The 20,257-nt window shown below is 48.9% G+C and overlaps 1 pseudogene; it reads right to left on the bottom strand.

Moving 5' to 3' along the window:
• Positions 1-849: 849 nt before the first annotated feature.
• LOC135366767 (piezo-type mechanosensitive ion channel component-like) lies at positions 850-18,770 on the bottom strand (annotated as a pseudogene).
• Positions 18,771-20,257: the final 1,487 nt, after the last annotated feature.

Raw genomic sequence — 20,257 nt, 5'->3', positions numbered from 1 at the left:
GGATCTTACATGGAAATCCCAGGGATCTCCAGGCTGCTTCGCCTCGAATCAAATATCCAAAACGCGATATCCTGCAGATGTGCCTAGGACATCTGTTATTTACTGGGTAAAACCGAAACGCGAATGTCGTTCTGAGACATCCAGTAGATATCGCATGGTTGTCCAGACATTCAGGACGTTCGCGAGCTTATGGGGATGTCCTATGGATATGAATGGTTTACTGGGCAAGTGCATGGGGGTCGGCTGACCTACACGTCCACTCCTATGACAAGTGGCCGACGTTTCAGCGTGGGAGTGCTCTGCAGGCGATAGCTAGCATGTTCTAACATGGGAAGCGGAAGAATGACGCAACCTGATAGGAAACCAACGAGTGTAATTTTCATGGCAGTAACATTAACGCGCAGGTATTGCACCTACCGGGCCCGACCGCGGCGGAATTGCTTGGCGTCGGACTTGCGGAACGTCGATTGCTTGCAGTACATACGGTTCCGCGAAGGCCCAGCTATCGACTTTTTACAGAGCCTATTACAAGCTTTGGAAGCAGGCAGGCAGAAAAACCTCGGAACGAGACAATCCCAGCGCACAATCTGTATAGGGTAAGGTGGAGAGAGATTAGACTTCCTGTCGACGCCGCCTGTCTGAGAGACTCGTTGCTCCATGCATGCGTTGAGGGGGCGATTTTCTGTAGCCAGACTTAGGTGGCCTTATGGCGGCGCACTTAATTTCTTGTTTACCTTTACAGGCCTCCTCTTCCCCCACCTTACCATACATCGCGTGCACTCTGTGTACCCGCGCTCTGCCCTGTGCTGTGGTTCTACACGACGTCAAACAAACCATTGCCAGATCGTGTAAACATTTATTCACGATTCCCGTGGCAATTGTAATTGATTTGGCCTCGTCCATTTGATGAGAGTTTCCGGAGAGCGGTAGAGGAAGATGAGCTTTGCGAACAAGTCCTCTTCCAGTGTCAATTCGCCGCTCTCACGAACGAGGTAGATATCGAGACAAAGTCGTAGCACGCGATCCACGTTAGGCATGTCGTCATACATGATTAAGTAAGAAGTTCCAGAGCGAAACCCACGCAGCAGGCGGGCGACAACCAAGACAAACGTCGTGTACAAACCTAAGATCCTGAAAACAGCCACACAAATGGAACAGGGTCAGGAGGAGAGCACATGTGAGACCAAACAGCACAATATACTGAAAGTACGAGTGCATAGGGTTGGAAGGGTAGATCAATGTTAAGAAGGGAAACCTCCTGTGGCTAGTTGGTGATACTCAACCAGCGACAACTCAGTGCTAATACACACTGAGGACATGACAGTGAGTGCGAGCGTCTAGTCGTCTAGTCGAGGATCGTTTAAGACTACTGTCCTCAGTCGTCAGCGGCACGTAGGTCACGCGTTTGCGCTGATAAGGCCCCCTGCCAACCACCTGAATGCACTTGAACTTCCATGTACACTGTGCTCCCTGGGTTGGTTCAGCTCACCCGTATGTCCACAGAACTGAGAGTGCCTGCGGAAATACCTTGTCGCAGAACACAATGACCTTGAGAGATGAGCACAAGTCACTCTCGCCGGACAGGAATGAGTACGGATATGCAGTGGTGCAGTTCTCCTGTAGCTCCCACCACTCGCCCGTTGCGCTACTAGAGGAGGACACACCCGTGTGCAGGAGGAGTGTTAAATTACGAAATAGGTGTTGCGGCGAGTCAAGAACAGTAACGACGTCTAGGTCCCCTTTCCGAGAAGCCAGCAGGTACCTCGGAAGGATACCAGGCACCGTTACACTAACTGACGAATCTCCCAGCAGCGTCCGCAACAGGTTGTTCCTCAGCTCCGGATCTGTCAGAGGAGCTTCCTGTTCGCTCGTGTGCGCCTGGCTCGGTGTCGACAGTGCCTGGATATCGCGCATGACGTCAAACTTCAGGGTGAAGTGGAGGTTACTCGTGGTGCGATTGAGTTCTGCAACGAGCGCGTCACGACTGGGTGGACTTATGGTCCAGGTACTTGTGGAATTTCTCTTGATGGAAACTTCCGCTATATCTTCCGCTTGGAATCTTGCCAGGAATGATCGCGCCCGACTATTTCCCTTGTACCTTGCCTGCAAGAAGAAAAAAAAGGAATCAATTAAGAAGACCGGTTAACAAGTAAGCCACTGGACAGGCCTACCAGTAACCGGGCCCATGTGGAGTGTGACATCGGTGGCATGCTATTTCTTCGGAGGGTAACCTCGAATAGAGGCTGATAGCTGCCGATAGCAAGCACCATAGAAGCGTGCGAAGGTAGGAGCGACTTGCCGACGGTCTTTCCGAAAGAGAAGACCAGTAGAGGGGACCAAATGACAAAGACGAGTACAAACAAGAGTAGACCTCCGAGCCCGTATTTAGAAAGGTTATCCTGACGTGTTCCTCGAGGCGTTGAGTGTTCCTCTTCACGGCACCGGATACATTTGGTGAGAAACACGTTTGAGAATATGTCCTCCATTTTGAGCCAATAATTTAGGCTCATGCTTGTGTCCGTCCATATCCAGTCCATCAGTGCCCGTAGTTCGCAGAGGAAAGGAACCAGCATGTACCTTTGTGCAGAAATGCATTTCAATTACATCGAAGAACGGAAACTATCCGCGTGGCAGAGCAGGCCGCCTGCTATAGGGAGCATGAACAATATCGTTTAAAACGCCACTCTGACATAAAAAATATAAAAATCAACCTCGCTCAAAAACTGCATGCGCACGCAAAATATAAATATCATAGGGTGAACATGACGCGCTTCCACGAATCGATGACGATACTGGCAGCACTGGCGTCTGTTTCGCATCAACAGCGCACGGACCTTCATGTTCTCCGCTCTGAAACTCACACTGGAGGACCGCAAGCTGCTCTGTTGAGGACACGTGGTTGAGGAGACAGAAGGCGACTTTGGAGAAGCAATGTTGCCAGAAAAAGGGCAGACTGCGCCCAATGTGACGTACGCGCGCTACAGAATACAGTGTGAGGCACATTGATTGCAATGGCATCGACTAGAATTCCGAAGACAGCTACTTACACCTGTGCCATACAGGCGGAACAAATGACATTTTCGTCTAATGTCATTGGTGTCCTGAATGGCATTATCTAAGATGGTTGTGCCACACGTCAGTGTAATTACATTACACGCCATCATGTCGATGCCGACGCGTTGGCGCCATCATGTGTTCTCTTGCTTTTGTCGGTGAATCCTGCGCGGCATAAAGTGGTCTTACGCAAGAATAGAATTGTTACTCTGCGCGGACAATGGGAGCCAGAGCGGCAAATAGAATTGCAGCGATCTCATTAAGTAGAAACTGCCATTCAGACAAATGTCATCAAATATCGCCGTGTGGCAGGAACCATACGAAGGCATTAAGCAAGTTAAGGCATTAAGGACTTAATGTCATTTGCCATGACCGTGTGGCAGGGGTCCGTAATGACACTTTAGGACAGATATGTTCGCGTGGATTTTATGTCCAATACAATCCAGATTAGATGGCTCTTCAGCCTTGTCATGGTGTCACAACTCGACGGAATCCTGGTATATGAGGGTGCGAACCTAAAATCCTGCAGACGGTCCCTTACCCATTGAAGAGAAGGAAATTGATGTAATGATATTGCTTGCAGAAACAGTTCCTATAATCCGTTTTGGATATCCCGACCTGATCTGGTACGCCGAGAGGATGAAGTAGATGCCTTTGATGAAGTACCACAGCTTAGGGGGCAAGTTAGTGTCGTCCACGAAGGCGCGTTGGCTGATATACGGCAGCACGAAGAACATCCATATATGCGTGATGAGGACAATGAGGATCTGGAAGATTAGTTTTCCCAGGATATGCTTGCGCAAGTAGAGCGCGCGATCGATAAATATGAGGGCAAACTGTGCCAGCATCATGATAAGGAATGGCACGGGGACCTGTAGAAAAGTTTTTGTGGTCAAGCACTCGATGTTCTAACGTATCGGGGTCACGTACCTCGTTCCTCGAGACATAGGACGCCAGGCTTTCTCCGGAAGCTCCCGTCTGCACATATAAGTTTATAAATAAGTCAAGAAGAAGAAAAACTGACCCGCGGCAAAAGTCGGAGCTAGTACAGTTTAATCTCATTTGACCTGTGTTGATATTTCCGTAGCCAGTCGGTGATAAGAAATATGATCCGTACCGCTAGTCAGAATAAGACTCCCAGATTTCCCCGTAGGAGTGGCATCCGTGCACACAGTATTGAAGTCGTGCTTGGGCCTCTACATATTTGCATATCTGTCAAATTTCTCGAAGTTTTGACAAGTTTCTCAATGCGCGCAACTACACCTGCTGGTCCCCTTGATTGCAGTTACTCCCATTTTAGTCCCCTGACCTTTAAGCTTGCTCCCCGGCACTGTCCATCTAGTCCCCAGAAATGTACTCTTTGTACTGCACAACCAGAATGCCAAACTATCCTGAGGGCGTTTGAGAACCTTCGTGAACTAAACTAAATGAATCTGTCCGTGATGTGACTCCTTACGCCAAAGGTCCAGTAGCCGAATATCATGATGAAGAAGTTTATGAAGTCGCAGAGGAACATCCACACATACACATCTGCCTTGACACGGTAAGTTGGGTGAAGCACGTTGTCGAAGAAAGATCGGAAAGGGTCCGTGTACTGGCTCATACTATTGCGTTGAAAAAAAAAAGGAAAGTAGTAAGGTTTAGCTATGAGTCACGTCAAATGCAAAGGTGCATAATATGCTTAAAATACATACCCTTTAAAAAAATTGCTGATATGCAGGAAGCTGTTGTATGTGCTGTTGTGTAGCTTCTGACTATCTGCATCGTGGTATTAGGAGCAAATAGAAGTAAGTTGCTAGCAAATGGCACTTACTGCTAGTGGACACAAGGATCAATCGAACAATTAAGTGCAAGTGAATCGCTTTAGACCCATGGCCTGGGACGATGTCCCACTGACAACAGTTCTACGACAATTTACTATCGATAGTAGAGGTTTGCACCAGCGGCATAGCCCAGCAGGTTAAGGCGTCCCGCTCGTTCGTGGTATAGCCAACTCTGGGAGGTGATGGATTCGAATCCTACAACAGGCTCTGCTGCCTGAGTTTTTTTCCCTGGGTTTCCCGAAGTCTTTCGAGACGTTCGACCTCATGCTCATCATAAATTGTGCGCGCTGAGACACAGCAATACCAGTCAATCCAGTGCAGTCCGTATCACGTGACCTTGCGGTTGGTTTGAGCGGTTTCGCATGAGAAGCTCAAAGTCAACGTAGGAGGAGTTGTGTGGCAAAACCTTTTTCTATCTTTTGTATCTATTAGTTTTCACGATAGCCGACTATAGATAGTACTACCGACAGTCTACCGATACACGCCTATTGATTGTGCTATCGATAGTTTTCTTACTGTGGATAGTCGACAGCAATCGACAACGACAATCGTACGACAATCGATAGTTTTGCATCACCACTGACTAAATGCGTTCGACCTGTTCACCATTTCCCTTACCCATCAGCTCTTCTCCATTGATGACGCCTGCAAATTCCTCTGCAGCAGTCACGGCCTTGCTCTGAAAAAGAAAAGGCAAATATCCTACATGACGCTGGTAATATTCCTGGTAAGGACTGACAAGTGCAATGCGAACCTACAACGCTATGGTAACGCTTGACAACGCAATTGCTCTTACGAACCACTGGTGCCTATGTGACCGTCGCACCACCAGAACGTTACCGGACAGATTCTCTTCAAAATACACCGGCCTCGGATCATCGGCGGGTGGCGTGTCTGTCTACTACCTCCTAGTGCGGTTTCGTACCGAGCCGCTGACACCGGTAACTTGGCGGAAGGGTACAAGTTGCAAAGACACGCTTGTCTTCCGCGAGGGACGCATACGGCGTGTGCAGAGATTTCAGCGTAGTTACCAGCTCCCAGCTACCATAGTGATCGCTTTCCACGTCGAGACTGGAAGGTGACACGGGTTCGAATTCCCGCGCAGGCTGTGCTGTCTGGAGGTCTCTCTCCGTTCTCAGACAGTTTCCAGACGAATGTCAGCACAAAGTTCCCCTTGTAGTCGTCCCAGGACGCATACTATCCCCCCTGTTCCCCACTGCTCTCCTCTCTCCATCTGTCCATGTCTGTACGCCGCTCATAGCCAGTTGCTACGTGGTGCTAACACAAAATTTAAAAAAAAATCTCCGCAAGAACTCTCAGGTGGGCAAAACGAATAGCATTTACCCTCCTGAATGCTTACCGTAGTTGATGCTGACTCCTCCTTCCTGCCTTCCGCTGTTATAAACTCGTCCCCAGTGACCTCCGGATTGGAGTTCATGGTAAGCCCGGTGTCTCTCCACAGGCCCAGGCTCTTCAGCATGAACCGATGAAAAAATACCAGGAGCAAAAGGATCAGGTCGTAAACTAGGGTGTAGCCGTTCTTCTCAACGCCGATGATTCGCGAAGCATCAAACGAGTTGGTGTGCATTTCGTTCCAGCGGAAAAAATCGAATTGGAAAATGTACTTGATCACAATGACGGCTTCTGCGTAGGTGATCACTGTTACCCAGAAGGTTCTCGACGGTCGAGGCACCGACAGAGAACCCCAGAGAAACACCATCAAGGGAAGAGGTAGAGAGAGCAAACTGGCGGACGCGATTTGGTTCAGCAGGATCACCAGGTAACAGAAAACTTCAGTCCGAGCCACCGACGCGTAAAAACAGGCAGTGAAGAAACAGATGAGCGATGACTGGCGCCGTGGAAATAGGAACTTTGTTGCATGCGACCTGGAACTGAACGTGCAGTTGCGCTCAGACAGGAACTGCCCTGCACTGTGGGCTCTATTCTCGCTCTGCATTCAAGGATCCCTAAGTGCGCTTCAATGGGATTGAGGTTCCTATATCCTAGTGAGGATAGAGGGTCCTCTCTGATCCTGGCCCCGATGCGCCTTCGCTTGCTGTTTCCTCTACTCAAGAGCGCGCTGGATCACCTTCCAGCCAGTCCCGAGTGAGCTTCAAAGACCGTGAACGATTATGACGATATCTTTGTGCCCTTTGTGAGATACATCGTTATAGGCTAAGGGAAAACAGTCAGACCGTTCAACGGAGACAGTCTCGTAACTGAAGCAATAAGGGAGGACCCCTTGAAGCGCGCTTGGATCTGTATGCATCCTTGAAGGCAGAACACAAACAGGGGAGTGTGTAGCTGCGCCTAGAGATGAAAAGCTTCACTACACTGGCCGTTATTGATTACATACATAGCCCGTGAAAAAGATAAAAGCTGGGAGCCCCAGAACTGTCCCTAGTTTTTTCTTTTTTCTATTTTTTTTTTCTTGGGACAGTTCTCGAATAAGAGGACTTACCTCTGCCGTCTTAAGTCAGGAGTAGATGTCGCCACAGAAGCGTTCAGTCTTACGTCACTCGGGTGCCTGCATTCATCGACAGAGCTACTTATCATTGGGGTAATAAAATGAGATGATTGAAAAAAAAAAGAAGTTCAGTTGTGTAGTGACTATAGCACTATACTCCCTTGTACTAGAATGAACATGATACAAGAACAGCATTCACTCTTACAAATCATCCAAATAAACGTTCTTACTCATGAAAGTGGAACCTGCTGTCCAGCATCGTAGTGTCGTCGAGTTTGGTTGCCAGACCGTTTTCGTACTGAATAAAAGTTTCACAATATTTTCACAATCGCCTTTTGATGGCGCAAATGTAGACATTGGCCACAGTTGCCATGTACCTGCGCTTTCGCTCTGCGCTTCTCTGATGCTAGACGCTGGGCGACGTAACGGTAGTCACGTGATATTATGTTCAGTTTTCCCGCCGCGCTCATGAGCATTTCATCCAGAAAGGTCATGGCGATAATCATGTAACCGTGCAAGCGCTGACAGAATCCTTTTTCCGTGGAAGCCGCGGGTTGCGCTTCTGATGCCTGCTTAGGTGGAGTAGAGGACCCCGCAGATCCAGCTGAGGGCATCACTTGACCCATTGATACCTGGGTAAGGTTATGAGTGATAGTATACATTACATGTGTTTCGTTTCTGGATGCACGCATAAAGGCATGACTCAGGACAAATACAGACAGCCTTCAGTGCTTTCTTGAGAGCAAGTCCAAAGTGGCCGCTTGGGACATACTGATCTTACGCTACAGACCCTACCGGGCCCTACACAACATATTTGTGTCGCACAAGACACATCTATGTTGACACAGGGGACACAGCCATAGCTTTTTTGTGGCCTAACACAACTAGGGCCGGTCAATATCGAGAAAAAGGGACAACCCTGCAGTGACCCACCTCATGAACCACCTCACCACCATGTCATGTCTTGAAGAAATTGTCTTCTCTGTGCATAATCATCGACATTTCAGTAGGGAAATAAAAGAAAGTGGGTGCTCTATACGTTAAAGGGGCCATGGGAGCACATTTCGTACGCTGCATGCCATCCGTGAGTCACGATCTGCCGGCAGCAGTTACGCCATCTTTACCCCAGTTCAGAATTCACACGCGCGACATTTCCCAGTATACTCCAACGGAAGATGCGAAAAACGTCATCGTTTTCTGCTATCGCGAGCGCTCAAAGTCGCGTCACTGTCGTGACGTGCATTGCTAACCGTGGGTAATATCCTCAGACGCAGCAACAAGATATTGCGTAGCAGACGACAGGGAAAGACGCCGACGGTGTCATCTGCTAGGTGTCGGTCTGCTAGTGTAGTACGCCGCTCTCGATATTCCGGCACCGCGTGAGTGTTCAACATAACGCGTGGCGTGAACTTCGGCTCCGTGAGCAGTATGTGTTGTTGCTTCGACCAGAATATTTCGGTGAGGTCGCTCGACCGGCAATAGGGGAGAGAGGGAACCTGGGGAGCTGCGCAGACAGCTGACCTACTTGCATAGCGTAATATCAGCCTGCCCAAAACTCCGATGCCGATGCTTTCCTTACCAAGTTCCACCAGTCGTCGTTGTCATCGGCACTTTCCTTTTCCACTCCGGACTGTCCTTTTTGCACTCCCGTATCGATACCGGGGCTCTCTACGTCCTCGAACTGAGAATAGTCGCCCGATCGAATGGCTGTGTACGAGTACACCGTGATTACACGTCGTCTTGAACTGAGAAGTGTCTCATGTGCACTGACCTTGATAATGTGTCTCTGGATTTTGTCTATTTCCACTGCGCAGCTTTTGTTGGTTTTCCCGAATAATATCGGTCCTTCGCTTGATTTTCTGCATCACTTCTCGTTCCCCCGTTTCCTGCTCTTGAACCCCGCGAAGCTGCAAGAAACAATCGCACCACTGCAATAGCGTACTTGTACTTGAGTCCAGTGAACAGCAGGGGGAAAATTAACACTGAGCAAGAAATAAGTGAGCATGAGTGATCAAACTGAAAGCCGAGATGAGCGGGCTCTTTCGTTTCTCTGTAGCGGAAGGCTCACTGGGCAATTGCTGGCGCTGTGCAGGTCTGTCAGACAAGGACCACTACGTGTATATACTACCTATATGCACTACTATCTATATACAAAAAAAAAGTAGCCAGAGCTCTTCGGCTGCACGTATTGTACGTGTTTGCTGCTTGGGCACTGCTGAAGAGGCCCAAGACGGCCGAAGCCAACAGACACCTATGCACCACTATGCATGTACTACCTCTCAGTATCACACTGACCATCACGATGGCCCATTAAGTTGGCCCAATGTCAGCATGAGACCATGTGCAAAAGGCAGTCTAATCTCGCATGGCAAAAGCGCCTGTAGCTGCTACAGCGACGAAGGTGGTGTCCGCGAGAAATATGTCTAACTGCTTGCTTGGCAAAAATCACTCATGAAAATGCTCACTCGTGCACAATCATGCACAATGTGGCGAATGAACTGAACATGAGTGAACGGACGGAGAGCAGAGCATGAGGGGAGAAAACTAGGAGCTGAGCGGGAGGCCATGCAGAAGTACCGACTCTTGGTACCTTTACATCAACCAGAGTTGTTTTTAACCACTGCACAGAATCATCTTTGTAATATGAGGAGAATACGCGGTTTACATCTGCCGACAGGAAGTACCGCCGTACAGACATGCACGGCTAACCTGCTAATCATACAGACATACACGGTTAATCATGCATGACTAACCTTGATCTCGTGTATCATTTCGGCTCCTCGCGATGCGAGCCGTTGTTCAACTAAGACTTCGATGATAACGTGGTGAAAGTAGTAGGACATAAAGAGTCTCTTCTGCGCCAGTAGGAAACCGAAGCATATTCCATCCCACAGGAGACCCGCGTCCACAGGCGAAAGGAATATGCACTCTACACTGCTCAGTGTTTCCTCCTCCTGCGTGTCGTCTGCAAGGAAAAGAGACACACTAAAATCTGCATCTTGTGCACCTACGCAGAAATGCAAACTTACCTGGGAAGACATCTTGATATTGTTCCATACACGCTATACCCAACAACTGAATGACCCAGCAGTAATGTTTTGAAGCGTACTCAGCAACGGCACATCCTCCAACCTGCAACGCAATACTTCACGTTACCACGACACCGGGATTTTAGCAATGCAAATACACGCGATCAGAACGGACTAGAGATCAAACGCGTCAGGCCAACGTAGCAGCAAAGCGGGAAAACAATTTCTGGCGGGAATTTTTATCGCCTAAACTGCACCCATTGGTCCAGGAGTTCTGGAGGCAATGTAAGTTGCAGGCTTTATATTTCCAGCTACTTTTTCCTTCGCTGCGTACGAAAACGTATCCCACCTGCAGTGCAGTCTTTAAGAAGATCACAAGAACGTTGTAGGATAAAACCGTGTTCCATCTGTAATATACCGGTAGAGCGTATAAGCTAACTCACCAGGGCAAGGAGATTGTAAAAAGCAACTCACATTTTAAGCAGTACATTCATAGGCTTAAGGTAAAGCTCGTTGCCGTTCCACAAGAAAAAGAAGCAGCCCAAGACATAGCCCATTGCAAAGCACGACACGTGAGTGGTACCAGCTAAAAACATCGCCGCCAATGTCGCCCAGTAGAGGGAGAAAAAGATGAAGGTTTGCACCATGGAGAGGTAAGAGCTGCAAGAAACAAAGCTGCTTACAGGCACCACCGTGCTCATGAAAGCATATAAGACATACTCGGCGTAGGTGACGAAGTCTGGAACGGGGTTTGGTGACCGCCCGGTGAAACGACCATGCCTGTCGTAGATCTCCTTGTTGGAACCTCCTTCGTAAGCAGCGCTTATGACGTGGGAGTCCTCGATAGAAAAGACTTGTAGCTGGCAACACGCTAGAAGCAGCTGGAAGAAGTCCACTGCGAGAAGCAAAAGTGAGAATAAATGTTTGCTGAACAGTTGAGGGACAGTTTGTTCTTTACCTAGTATTTTAAAGGCGTCGGGGGGATCTTGATAATTGGCAAGGTACAGCCAGCGCGACAGTTGTACAGAGGCCCTGCTCGTTGGGTTCCACCAGGGGTACACTGGATGTAGAGAAGACAAAAGCATGAAAACCTGTATCCCTCGGGAGAAAACGGCTCTAACCGATGCATAGGCCAGGCGGCAGGCCCGTCACCATGAAATACTGAAACGGTAGCACAACGCATAGGTAAGTCACGTAGAAACGCCAGACACGTCCAAGACGTCGTCTCCGCAGCAGGAAAAGCGCAGAAAGCCAGACCGCGGTCAACAGTCCAAACACGTCCATGCGTAGTGCAATACAGAAAACCATCGACACGAAGCACACCTGCGGTGAAGCAGCCTAGATCACGTCGTGAACTTATCACGGAAATGTCAGGCCTTGCCTCCACGCCAAATTTGTAGAAGAAAAAGTTCACCAGGAACATGGCGCACTCCGAAATCCCTTCGTCTGCATTGCGACGCTTGCCAGATGGAAACAGAATGCCGGCCTTGGGTTCAGGGATCTGATTACAAGCACGAAAAGCCCTTTGCCGGTAGTTGAGAAAGGCTTTCACAGTAAACACTGTTACCAAGACGACGTAAGGCTGGAAGGAAAACTTGAAATGTGGTTGTGCCATAGTTTTGTGTGTACCGTAGCAGCTTTTTTCTTTTCTTTCATTATGGGAAATTTAAGGAGAGGCAAGCCTAGAGAAGCTGGCTTGCTGCTCCTGGGTCACGTACCTGGATGTACGCGTTTGTTTCCCCTCCTGGTGCCTTTTGAATCCCCAGCCAGACTGCGTCGCTGAGAGTGGCATTCAATGGGTGTAACTGACTGTTATCGGTGCTATTGCTCATCGCACGTGCAGGCTGTAGATATCGGGATACATTACAGTTGTGTTGCAGTCAATTGGCCGAATTACGCTTACTGTACAAGATACGGTCCAGGTGTCCTCAATGAAGTTCAGTTGATACGCCATCTGCGCTATGAACAAGATCGAACACCAGAACGAGCAGCAGTTCAATAGAAGATGATGTATGGATGGAAACGGCAGCGCTAGGATGACAAGCGCCACAAATACCATATGAAGGGCACAGACCTGTTAAAGGACAAAGATTAAACATGATCAATGAAATGGCATAGAGTATAACTCCTGGTGCACTTTACGGTATTCCGAACAAGTTTAGGCAATATTGATAGTTGGGCTAGATTGAGCAACATGCATCGTGGATAAGCGCAAAGCGACGGGACAGAAAATACGTACACAGGACAAGGCTCTATTATCAACTACTTTACTACTACTTTACTAACTTATAGTAGCGCCTTCACCTGCGTACGTCGTTCCGTCGGTCGCTTCGCGCCTGTCTCGCTTTTGTGCATGTTTCTGCAAATTGTTCCCAGTTGCCCTACAAGTGATTTTTCTCAGGATTCCTCATGTTAAACACCTAATGTTAAACTCCAGGACATGCCAGTGGGATGAACTCACATGTTTCGTAGACACATAGAAAACAGCAAGGAAAACAATCTTGGTCATGTGGATCTCCAGTAGTCGAAGTAACAGTTCCGAAGCGTCGCGTAGGCTGAATCGCGCGCGCTCTGGAGTTTGCATTGGGGAGCGGAGACCTGAAGCCGACCCTTTGAGAGGTAGGGAAAGCATATCGGTTCCGTTCACTGCGTGACCATGAAATCACTTACCTTTCCGGAGTGTTTCATCTAACGAGTGCCAGGCCGCCATTAAACGTTTCATGTCCTCATGATTTTCATCGTGACTTCTGACAGACAGAGACGTCACTGCTGCCCTTCCAGTACTTGCCTGCGACGCGTGCACTGCTAACAGCGCCTCATTAGCATCTATTTCGCTGCTCGTAATAAAAGACCAAACTTCAGCATGTGGCGTTAGTCTACGTACCTTATCCTCCTCACCATTCAATTTCATTGTTGTATTTCATAAAATCGCTGTGGAACCATTTCAGCTGTAAAATGGTGACGACGAGCAAAGAGGTCGGGACGAGAAGTGCGGAAAAGAGAGTACCGGCGCTACTTGTATAGTCTTCCAGGCCAAAGTCCTTTTGGCTGGAATAGCGGCATATTTGTCAGTGCTGTTAATCAATCCACAGCCGCGGAGACACGCTTACATATCAGGTTTCACATGGACGTACTTCTCCCAGTAGGATGGAAAGTTGTCGAACTGATAAGTGTATATTAAAATGAGCACCGCCATCGAATATGTGACGACTACGAGCCAAAACGCGTACATGGTCCTGATCCATAACCAGTAGGATACCTGAAACAGACCCGTCTCCAAATATGGGGCTACCCCAGCAGCACAGCATTTGGGCCAATATCGGGCCGAGATGTTGTGCTGCTTGGAGTAGTCGTGTGGCGACCCACCTGGAAGACGAAAATGAAAAATAAGAAGAGGATGAGGTACACCAGGCGATAAACGACCACTTTCGTATCGCTAAGGGCGAAAACAGCCAAGCAGGACGCCACCATCCAGACGGAATATCGGGTAAGCAGTGTGTGCAGTGGGCAGACCAACTTCTTCAACTCTGCCTGTGCACGCGCTGCTATGAACCAGCGACGTCGTGCAGAGTCTGCAACAGACAGGTAAAATGTGTGAGCAGCGCATGCAGGGACGCGCCCCCCCCCCCCCACACACACTGGCGTAGTTATCCACCCTACGAGTACGGTAAAACTAACCCAGTCCGTGGCATTCCAGGTCCTCGCTCACCGGACTCCCCGGTGTTGTAGGTATAGTAATGGTCTGCTTTGACTTCATGTATTGGTGCAGGAGTATCCAAAACATGACCGTGTAGAGAGTCTGTGCGAAAAGCACTCAACTGTGTAAGAGACTGAATTATTGTGCCAATGTATAGCTGGTCTCGGGAGAAACAGAGGCTTCATCCTGCTGCGCTCTGGGGTCGTGCCAACTTAAAAGTAACGCACCTTGATGGCAGAAGGCTGATATGATTCGTAATGGTATTTGACCAGCCCCAGTTGCTTTAGGTCAAACTCGTAGGCCGTCTCTGGCAGTTCATCGTCAGTCAGATTCAAGCTGTATAAGAACTGGAGGAGGAGCAGAAAGGTAGCGTAGGCCACAAGAGCCGGCGATGACTTCAAGCACGCCTGGCGCGCACTGTTGCAAAGATACGCCTATCAGAGACGGAACTCAACGTGTCTGCACTGCATTCTGCTCACCTAGGCATCATCCACAGGACACACGACCAGATGAGCAGGACAAACGACAACCAGGAGTGGTACATGATGCTCCAGACCATCATAACAACTAGAGTACCAACGTGGCTTGCTCTGAACAAAAGTGAAATACCATGAAGGATAAGATCCGACCGCGGACTACGGCCCGCTGGAGTCCTCGTTCGCGATGCAGCATCCAACGCTGAGGTAACATGGCGCTGGGTAGACCTGGCATCGTCCGACGCAACGAAAAGGAGTCCAGTTGATTCGCTTCCTACAGGCCTATAGGAATCCTCGCCTATGCGGGAAAGGGACGCACTGCGCGGGCGAATCTGCAAGGCGATGTCAGGAATGTTTTTAATGCGTTAGCATTAGAATCCCCACTTTGAAGAAAATCCAGCGTCGGAGTGGGGTGAACGAGCTGTCAGTGTACTACACGCAGTGTACTGCGCTCTGCAAGATGAGTCGCTCTTCTTCCGTCACGCGGAAGCGCGTAACGACGGCAGCTACTGGAACTTGAACCAGCCGTCGTCAGTTGCACTTACGCCTCGTCTCTGGACGTGTTCAGACTTCTCTTGTGCGTTCTCCGACAGTATAGCGAGCGGCTGAGTTTGTGTATCATGTCGTGTGGGGCGTATGTCGTATGTGTCATGTCTATATGTGGTGTAGTGCCTCTCGTGGTGGTGTGGTGTGTGTAGTGTTGTCTAGGTATGCATTCTGTACGCATTGTCATCGCATTAATTGCCCTCAGTTTTTTTTCATCAATGTAAGAAGACACCTACCTTTGTAGGCATATTGGGTGTGCAGGGCAAACCTATTGACGCTCGTCTGGACGGGCGTGGGGCGGACGGACGGTGTCGTGCACTATAATGTCGTTGACATTTTTCTTTGTCTTCGTAGGACGGAGAAGTCATCCACAGTAGGCTAGCCACGTTGCCTGTGAAGCGGCGGCCCTGCTGCAAGTGATAGACTGTTCGTGTCAAAAACAAGTGCGCTTACATGTTCAGGAGAATACCGCGCTGTTTGATGCTGCTTTCATAGCTTTACGTACAAATTCTGTGTAGGATACAAAAACGCCCCGTGTATCATATGCAAGGCGGCTGACGCACCTTGTGCAGGGCACAGCCTTTGCACGGACCCTAGACCACGGAGCGGCGTCTATATGTGCTCACCTTGTGATCCCGTTTATCACAGACCTTCCCCAATTAACGTCCTCGAAAGGCGGTTTGCCACTCTGTCAGGCAAAACTCTATACAAGCGAGGGAAACTTCGACGAGACGAAAGAAGACAGTCGCGTGACCGTGTTGCCCGTAAGTTAACTCAGCGACACACTACAGTACCAGACGCCTACAAAACCGAATATTGCAAGCTTTCACGAACCTCATGGAAAACGAGCTGGTAGCGAGTCATAACAGCAGCCACGTAGTAGAAGACAAATATACTGATACATCCAGCGTATAGGGTCCAGTGTTGCTTCTGGAACCTCAAATCATGTGGGTTCTTTGGAGACGACGTTTGAATCTTGCATCCCGAAAGACGCAGAGCCAATAAGCCTATCAACCTGAAAACGTCAGAGACACACAAATGAGGCGAAAGGCATATTTGATGTATATTCAGCGACAGTTTTAGTCTGTACCTTGCCTGGAGCGCGTGCGCTGGCACGGCTTCCTGGACCTGGGGGAACTGGTAGGTGTACAGCACTAATATGTGTAGAATGCTGTAAATCATCACACCGAAGCGACCCGAATAATAGATACGAGCTATACGGTTCTTCACAGCGAGCCATGTCGTTGAGCACAGGAAGGCAATGAAGTACAAGAAAGAGAGCAGGGACGCATGCAAGATCCCAGGCGCGGCCATCGTGACCAAGACAATAATTTCGCCCAGGATGATAAACAATGACGGACGACGGGTCCGTTTCCGAGTGTCTGTGATGATGTCACGTCTCTGGTCTGGACGGACCGACATCTCCTCTGAAACGTGAAAAACACGATGGTAAGGATAGGATGGCTAAAAAGCAAGCCAGCTGGTGATTAGAACTAGTATTATTAAAAACCCTGAGACTAGGGCACAGACTCTAAGTCTATAGTAAAACTGCGTTGAGACTGTCCGTGTGCGTCTGTTTTGTACTTCTCTACTCTCGGTTTTGTTTGTTTGTTTGTTTGTTTGATTGTTTTTTTACACTATGAGAACATAACGATATTTAGTAACGGCCTTTTGAGTATACCCCAACATCGTATATCCTTTGGATGTACGAATGTCCTAACGGATTCGTACGTCCGAATCCGTACGTGCGAATCCGTAAGGACATTATTCGTACATCCAGAGGATATTCAGAGTTGTTGGGGTAGCTAAGATGATCTGGCTTCAGAAAGCAAGACCAGCAAGCGTTGAAGAGGCACCGGGGAGCAAACATCGTTGCTAAACATCTCGCACATACGTACGGGGTAGAAACAGTAAGACTAATCAGAGACACGTCACACATGTTGAGAACCGAAAATTTCCTACGCCTGGAGGGAGTTTCGAGCCAAGGACAATGTTTGAAGCACAAAACCGGTCCCGTGGAGCAATCCACGTTGAGGGCCGAGTCGAGGACCGTTTAAGAACACGTCATAAGTGTCACTTCCTCGCTCCTTTACACGGACTATTACGAGGATGAAAATCCACTGCATTAACTAGGTTTGATGTCGTTGGCTGTACCAGGGCCAGCTTCCACGAACGGTGACGAAGTTCCTCAGTAATGTCTTCACTTGTTTCCAGTACCGCGACGACACTGAGGAATTATTACCACAGTCCGTGCAAACAGGCCCAGTTCGACGAAACCTCTTTCCGATTACAACACGTGTACGGACATACCACGTCTCCCGCAAAAAACGAGGCCGAAAAACGAAAAGGCAGCCACAAGGACGTCCAAGCCAAAGACGTATATTAGCTGGACTGCGGACAGTCCTGTCGTGCGGTGCAGCCCGAGAAAGACGAGAAGGCTCTCGTGGTCCGAGCACTGGTCTATGGCGCCGCTCTCGTAGCCACCCGTTGTAATGAGCTCCACCTGGTACGTAATGTGGATGGCGCACACGATCATCCCAATCGCTGTCGCCGCCCTCATATAATATATTGGCAGTGCTGAAGTGGAAACAAGGTACGTGCAGTTCGGAGAAAACTTACGACACACGAGACTTACCAGAATCTATTTTACGACAGGTGGGACTCGGAAGCAAGGGATTAATGAAGAAGAGAAGCATGTATACGAAGGAGACTACATTGTACCGAAGAAAGACAGCTGAAACGGGGGAAAAAATGTTTAAATTGTAGTAATTACACAACACACATTACACACAACAATTACCTTCACATCGCGTTCTCTTCACACTATGCGCAAAAATCACCCCGCTTGCACGAACGTTGAGGCTGTTCCTCAGTACTGTATTCCGTGGCTCCAGTAGTGCTTTTTGTACGCGTTACTGTCTTCAATGCTTATTTCTTTTAGCACTGGCAAAGCTACGGAGTACAGCACTGAGGAGTACCCTCAACGTTCGTGCAAGCGGGCCCAGCTGCTGTGGCCATGGCACCGAATATATGTGCTTCTGGCAGTATTGGTGTTCCAAGGGCCGGACTGGGACTAATCATGTTACCGGGGGAAAATCTCATACCGACCCACGAGGGAACTCACGTATACCGCTGGGGTCTCGTGGCGGTTCACAGGGAAGGTTCCCGGTAAAGCGTAACGCTCTCCAGTCCGACCCTGGTGTACCGAACGGAAGACTGTGTCGGAACTGCAGCCAGTTTGATGTTCCGAGTGCTGATTGGTTGGTATTCCAGCATTAACGCGATATTCGTACTTACCGGCAAGTAATGAAAGCGGCAGTCCTATTCTGTAGCATAACCAGCCTATGGCTGGTTTGGCCATATCTGTCCTTGCAAGAGAGGATTTTGCGAAGTGTGTCGAATCGAACCAATGGGGCGAATGTATCTCACGGGCTCGCTCTCACGTGCAGTTCGTCTTTTTCTCCCCTACCATTCTACAGCTATGCAGGTTATTCACTTTTATCCGTTACAATTTTTTTAAATAAAAAGGCTATGAGAGCACCATCGTTTTTGCAGTTGAGATATACGACCAAGTAGACAGCCTCTCGAAGAGAGCGCGTAGCTACAAGGTGACTAATTACTTAAAATTAATTAATTAACTTTTTAATTCAGAATGGTCTTCTGAAACGAGAGCGTGCCGTGAAATATCCATAGCCAAATTTCACTATGCAACTGAGCCGAAACCAAAACCGCACGCCTCAAGAGCGCATGACCTTCGCCGACGGAGGCTTACCTGGGTCGCCAATCATCTCCATCGCTCCAAAGCACGTGACCCTCTGACATCGAATCAGCGCTGTCCTCCCTCGGCGTAGTTGCGTTTTCGTCTCATTTGTATAGCAAAATTTGACTATGGATATTTCAACGCACGTGCGCGTTTCAAGATTATTAAAAAAATAGAATAGCTTTCAACGCTTGCTATCCTGTTATATCGCTTCTGCCCGAAATCTCCCAATTAAAGAGTTAATTAATTAATGTTATGTAATTAGATTCGTCTTGGACGTCCACCTGGCCGTATAACTCAACTACAGTGTGCTCTTCTCATAACTTCACTATGAAAAAAAAAAATGTAAAGTACAAAAAAGACGCCCGTGTGCGAATGTTACGAATGCTCTATGAAAATCTGCAAAAATCCGGGGCACTGGATTGCCAGTTCCGCGCAGATTGACTGGAGTTCGTGTCTCTGCACCGCCTGTGCTGTCTGCGTGTTCTAATGGCGTACGTCAGCACGGTTTACTTATGAGTCATGATGTAGGCCTAGACCGCATTATCTCCCCACAAGCAGCATGTTCCAATATCGACAGGCAAACATTCGGTAAATACGGGCACTACCGCCTGGATTGACGAAGACGACAAATCAGTACTTTCGGCAAGATTACCGCATATTATTTTCCAGCTACTGAAATCACTGCAGTGAAAAATAGGGCAGGTCAGTGGTGGATCCATGGGTGGGGAGGACGGTGCCTCCGAAATAATCAAGTATCCCCTCCCCCGCTACGCGCTTCTACAAAGAACCCCCCCCCCCCCCAAAGTGAGGGCGTCTAGATCCGCCCCTGGGACAGAATCCCCGTTTCCCGTCCTATCTCAAAACACGCAGGCAGGGCTGGCGAGAGGAAGAGGCAGGCGGGGATGGAACCCAGGGCCACTTCAGGGGCCCGTACGACCCAAGACCCGTCCCAATCATATAAAGGAGACATATACTACCTTATCCAGACGTGAGGAGCGGGCCCGGGCATGACCCATCCCCGAGGCCCGTAACCTCTCTCGCCTGCCCTGCACACAGGTCATGTCTTCGTTTCTTTCTTGCTCGCTTTCCCTCTTTCTTTTTTTTTCATTGAGTTTCCCGACGAGCACTAATTTTCGCTCGACAGATATCGGCGCCAGCAATGCGTCGCACGTTGAACTCCGAAACTGAAAGTTCGGACCGGAAGTCTGAAATCACGTGGACCATACGTCATTTTAGCACGGAACATTCAGCTTGGATCCGTATCCCAGCGCTGCCGTATCCATAGTCAGCCACAGTCAACAATGTCTAAACGTTTTGTGCTGTTCTGGGTGTTGTGTTGTTAGTGCGTCGTTGTAACGATCAAATGATACAATACTGGTTGCTTTGAACTTTCGGCTCTTCT

Source organism: Ornithodoros turicata, chromosome 8 (assembly GCF_037126465.1).
Source record: "Ornithodoros turicata isolate Travis chromosome 8, ASM3712646v1, whole genome shotgun sequence".
In the NCBI taxonomy this organism is placed as follows: domain Eukaryota; kingdom Metazoa; phylum Arthropoda; class Arachnida; order Ixodida; family Argasidae; genus Ornithodoros; species Ornithodoros turicata.
Note: the sequence above shows the minus strand (reverse complement) of the source record. Positions and strands in the feature narration are given on the sequence as shown.